Genomic DNA, 6,000 nt, shown 5'->3' on the forward strand with positions numbered 1-6,000 from the left:
TTCCATTAAAAAGGACTTACCACTCCTAAATAATGCAGGAATAGAAATAACATTCTAAAGGCTTTATGTCCTGAGATCACATGATTCTGAGCTAGCATGTGGGTGATGCAAGATTCAGGCAGAAATATAAAACTGTTAGAATGCATAGCCTACAAAACAGCATCATCATTTACGATTCCTGTGGTTTTTTATGTTTTATATACCTACCTGTAAATGACTGAAATGCATGTCGGACTGGGACAGAGAAGAGGCTACTCAACACAGAAAGAGAATATGTCATACATAATTGTGGAGAATACTGATTCTATGAAATGTCATGATGCCCTGGCTTCATGCTGGAAGTCTTCGTCTTTTGACATGAATGGGCTAGAGATATCAAAAGCGAGGCTGTTGTAATCAGGGCTAAATACCTACATCTTATGCTCCAAGACAGCATTCAATTTTAAATTATTGTGCCCACGTACTACCCGAAACAAAACCAAAGGGCACCTCACATCAAAACCACCGTCATCACCATGTATGTTATGTCTGCTTCCAGAGTAGTTGCCTGTTGTCACAGAAGTTATCCTTCAGATATCTTACAATAAAGCAAAATGAAATGGGAGTGTACTCCTGGGATCCTTCAAGCCAGAAACACATTTTAATGCTCCTTCACATTAAGAATATACTTCACATGTAGAAAGCTAGCACACCAGAGAGAAAACGTCCAGCCTAACAACATCCTCAGTATGCAAGTCTTCCACATTCTGAATGCTTTTTTTAAATGTAGAAAACATTTAGACCAGGATTACCCAAGAGTCCCTGCACTGGGTTGCTCAGAAACCCTACATCTGAGATAATCTGCCTTGAAAGATGGTCTTTCATACTACAGAAGTCTTTGTTCAGTCGCACAGTCGAGTCCGACTCTTCGCGACCCCATGGACCAGATCACGCCAGGCCTTCCGGTTTTCCGCCGTCCTCTGAAGTTTGCTCAACTTCATGTTTGTTGCATCTATGACACTGTCTAACCATCTCATCCTTTGCCGTCCCCGTCTTCTTTGACCTTCAATCTTTCCCAGCATCAGGGTCTTCTCCAGTGAGTGCTCCCTTCCCATTTGGTGGCCAAAGTATTTGAGCTTCAGTTTCATTATCTGGCCTTCCGGGGAACAGTCAGGGTTGATTTCTTTTAGGATTGACTGATTTGATCTTCTTGCAGTCCAAGGGACTCTCAAGAGTCTTCTCCAGTACCACAGTTCAAAAGAATCTATTCTTCGGCGCTCGGCCTTCCTTATAGTCCAACTCTCGCAGCCATACATGACTACTGGGAATACCATTGCTTTGACCATGCAGACTTTTGTTGGCAAGGTGATATCTCTACTTTTTATCATGCTGTTTAGGTTCGCCATCGCTTTCCTCCCAAGGAGCAGGCGTCTTTTAATTTCATGGCTGCTGTCACAGTCTGCGGTGATCTGGGATCCCAGGAACGTGAAGTCTGTCACGACTTTCACGACTTCCCCTTCTATTTGCCAAGGAGTGATGGGGCCGGATGCCATGATCTTAGTTTTTTTTATGTTGAGCTTCAAGCCCACTTTTGTGCTCTCCTCTTTTATCCTGAGCAAGAGGCTCTTTAGGTCCTCTTCACTTTCAGCCATTAGAGTGGTATCATCTGCATATCTGAGGTTGTTGATCTTTTCCCCAGCAATCTTAATTCCCGCTTGTGATTCATCCAGGCCAGCATTTCGCATGATGTACTCTGCATATATATTAAATAAGCAAGGTGACAGTATACATCCTTGTCGTACTCCTTTTCCTATGCTGAACCAATCAGTTGTTCCATATCCGGTTCTAACTGTCGCTTCTTGGCCCTTATACAGGTTTCTCAAGAGACATGTGAGGTGGTCTGGTACTCCCATCTCTTTAAGGACCTGCCATAGTTTGTTGTGATCCACACAGTCAAAGGCTTTAGCATAGTCAATGAAGCAGAAGTAGATATTTTTCTGGTACTCTCTTGCTTTCTCCATAATCCAGCGAATGTTGGCAATTTGATCTCTAGTTCCTCTACCTCTTCGAAACCCAGCTTGTACTTCTGGCAGTTCTCTATCCACGTACTGTTGAAGCCTAGCTTGTAGGATCTTGAGCATGACCTTGCTAGCGTGTGATATGAGTGCAATTGTGCGATAGTTTGAACATTCTTTGGCATTGCCCTTCTTTGGGATTGGAATGTATACTGACCTTTTCCAATCCTGTGGCCACTGTTGCGTTTTCCAAATTTGCTGGCAAATTGAGTGCAGCACTTTAACAGCATCATCTTCTAAGACTTTGAATAGTTCAGCTGGAATACCATCACCTCCACTAGCTTTGTTGTTAGTAATGCTTTCTAAGGCCCATTTAACTTCACATTCCAGGATGTCTGGCTCGAGGTCAGTGATTATATTGTCGTGGTTGTCAAGGACATCGAGGTTTTTTCTTGTATAGTTCTTTGTGTATTCTTGCCATCTTTTCCTAATCTCTTCTGCTTCTGTTAGGTCCCTACCGTTTTTGTCCTTTATCATGGCCAGCTTTGCATGGAACGCTCCCTTGATTTCTCCAATTTTCTTGAAGAGATCTCTAGTCCTTCCCATTCTATTGTTTTCTTCTATTACTTTGCACTGTTCATTCAGGAAGGCCTCCTTATCTCTTCTTGCTGTTCTCTGGAAATCTGCATTCAGTTGGGTAAATCTTTCCTTTTCACCTTTGCCTTTCGCTTTCCTTCTTTCCTCTGCTATTTGTAAAGCCTCATCAGACAACCACTTTGCTTTCTTGCATTTCTTTTTCTTTGGGATGGTGGTGATTGCTGCCTTCTGTACAATGTCACAAACCTCCGTCCATAGTTCTTCAGGCACTCTATCTATCAAATCTAGACCCTTGAATCTATTCTTCACCTCTACTGTATATTCATCACATCGTAATTTGAACCTTAAGCTGGAGAGAGAGAGATTCTGACCTATAATAATGTGAGTAGAACATTCCCACAGCAGGATATATCAAGGACTATTGTTGTACCTGCTGGATTCATGATCGAATCACAGTTTTTGTAGGTTTAGGACAAAATCCCAATAATTCCAGCTTTTACTTGAACAGACCCCCCCCCCCCCCCAGAAGCAGTAGGTTCCATGGAGACCATCACACAGAACTTTCCACATTTATCTTCCTGATAGTAAAACCATGGAGCTAGCTTCTCATGGGTCTGTACTACAGCTATTAATTTAGTTCCAGTCACTAGCTCATAAACCCTCTGCACAACAAGACAGGGATATAGTCATAATAGAGTTATAAAAAAACAGCTTTATATTTGGAATAATATATGCAGCTCGGTGGGACTAAAACATTGCTTACCTCAAGCAAAAATCTTCCTCAATTGTAAAGTTTACCAACAATATTTGTATAGCTTAGAATCTCTGTAGTATGTGAAGCATGATAGGATTATCTATCTACCAGTCCCCTTCATGAGAGTCTGGGACAAAGAAATGAAGTTTTTATAAAGTGCAGAAACCTTGTGTACAAAAAAAGGACTTTGTATAACTGAAGTAAAGTCTTTTTACAAGCTCAGAGAACTTAGACAACACACACACACACCCCTTTACCTGACCTATGGAAACCAAAGATTGTGCTTCTTCTTCTTTTCTTTTTTAATTACACAATCTGAATACACAGTGGCTGGGCATTGTATGAGCACTTAGGGTGAACTCAGTACATCATACGCAAAGGGAAAACAAGAAATAAGCTACCCTGCGTGGGGCCAAGCAGTTCATTGCTCTCTATGGAACAATGGCTCTAATCACAGGGTTTAGTGGACATGGTACTGTTTACACTGGGAGCAGCCCGCCAGCCCCACTGCTTTTAGTAAACATTTTAGGCTAATGATAGTCATTTGCATTTACCCAAGTAAACACCAAAAGCACAACGTGGACAGACCTAGTCCCTAGGTTTTTCTGTGTTGTTCTTCTTTTGTACAAAAATAATAGATGACTAAAAGATAGCTCCCACCAAATATACTAGTAAGGGTATTAATTCAGGAACCACCCTGATGGAAGAAAATTAACATATGGTATGGGCAAAAACAACGTAATATACAATGACGCAGAATATTTGTTTATATAAGTATTATATCCCACCTGGTTCCTTGGTGGCTATATAATATACAGCATATAATAACAATTTAAAAGTATGACAATAAAATACCAATCAGTTTAAAACAGCAGAAAAAAGACAAAGGAAACATTAAAATATCAGAAGTTATATAACAAGGACAAACATAATTGAAATCTGGATTTTCTGCGGTTCTTTTGCCTTCTGGCAGGAGAGATTTGGGACTAATCCAATATGTAAAAAAAGGTAAAGGTTCCCTTGCTCGAAAGCCAGTCAAATCCAACTCTAGGGTTGCGGTGCTCATCTCCGTTTCAAAGCCAAAGAGCCAGCGCTGTTCGAAGACATTTGGGCTAAAGTGCATTTTAAAGCACAGCCCATGGCAGTGATGGCAACAAAGAAACCATCATTTTCTGTCAGCATTGCGTCTGTACAGTGTAGTCCTGCGGAGCTGTTCTAATGCTCAGAGGCCTGTTGGGATCTGGCCTGCAAGAGGAAGTAGTCTGCTGTGACTGTTTTGCTCAACTGGGGTTTTGCTTAACCGGGGTTCTGCCTTTGGCCTGTGAGATCCCACAAGCCTCCATCTTGTCCCCTATGTTTTTCAACATCTACATGATGTCAACATGTTTTTCAACATCTACTGGGTTGTCAACAATGTGTGGATGACACTACGGTTGCCAGCAGTGTTCCCTCTAAGCTGAGTCACACATTTTTGTCTTAGCTCAGGAAGGATGGCACCAGAGCAAACAAATTTATGCAGTAGCCAAATCGCTCGCTCACAATGCCAGTAGCTCACAAAGTGGAACTTTTGCTCACCAGACTCCACAGCTTAGAGGGAACATTGGTTGCCAGATCCCCTCATCACACCAGCAGGTTTTTTTTTTGGGGGGGGGCCTGTTCCATGATGTCCCCGACACAATGACATCACCTGGAAGTGACATCATCGCTTTGGGGACATTGTGTGGTGATGCTCTGGTTTGAGGGCAAAACTCTACAGTAAAACTTTTGTGGCCGGGTCCCCCCCTCACACCAGCAGGGTTTTTTTTTTTTGGGGGGGGGCCTGTTCCATGATGTCCCCGACACAATGACATCACCTGGAAGTGACATCATCGCTTTGGGGACATTGTGTGGTGACGCTCTGGTTTGAGGGCAAAACTCTACAGTAAAACTGGCTTAACCATAAGTTTTGTCCTCAAACACCGTGCAACGTCCATGAATTGATGATGTCATTTCGGGGTGATGTCATCGTGTTGGGGACATTGTACAGTGACATCCTGTTTGGAGGCAGGGTTTCCCCCGCCAGCCAGAAGGCCATTCTGGACGGGTTGCAGACACCTTGAAGGGGCAGTTGTGTAATTTAGGAGTGCTCTTGGACCCAGACTTGTCACTAGATAAGCAGCCAACAGCTTTGGCCGGGAGTGCCTTTTACCAGCTTTGACTAGTTAGCCAGCCGTGGCCTTTTCTGGACAAAAAATCCAATCACTGTGGGGGTATGTCTTGGTTACATCTAGATTACAAGCTCTCCATAGGGCTGCCCTTGAGAAGTGTTTGGAAACTTCAATTGGTGCAAAATGTCTACACTGGCTCCCAATTTGTTTCTGGGCACAATTCAGAGTGCTGATGTCCAACTTTTAAAGTCCTACATAGCTTGGAACCAGCATACCTAAAGGACTGCCTACTCCCTTAGGATCCCACCTGACCCCATGGTAATCTTGTTGAGGCCTGCTTCTGCTACACCAGCCTTCTGAGATTAGGTGAGTGGCAACCTGGGAGAGGGTGTTCTCGATTGTGGCACCAAAACTCTGGAACTCTTTCCACAGAGAGACTAGCTTCCCTGCTTCTATTGCTATCTTTTGCTAGCAGGGGAAGCCTTTTTTTTTTTTGTTCAGTGTTTCT

At 43.0% G+C, this 6,000-nt stretch overlaps 1 protein-coding gene across 1 annotated transcript in view; it reads right to left on the reverse strand.

The window, feature by feature from the left end:
• LGR6 (leucine-rich repeat containing G protein-coupled receptor 6) overlaps nucleotides 1-6,000 on the reverse strand; it is a 169,877-nt gene that overhangs the window by 106,710 nt on the left and 57,167 nt on the right. The gene's annotated exons all lie outside the window — the stretch shown is intronic.

Source organism: Gekko japonicus, unplaced genomic scaffold (genome assembly GCF_001447785.1).
Source record: "Gekko japonicus isolate JY-2015 unplaced genomic scaffold, Gekko_japonicus_V1.1 scaffold2640, whole genome shotgun sequence".
NCBI classification, from domain to species: domain Eukaryota; kingdom Metazoa; phylum Chordata; class Lepidosauria; order Squamata; family Gekkonidae; genus Gekko; species Gekko japonicus.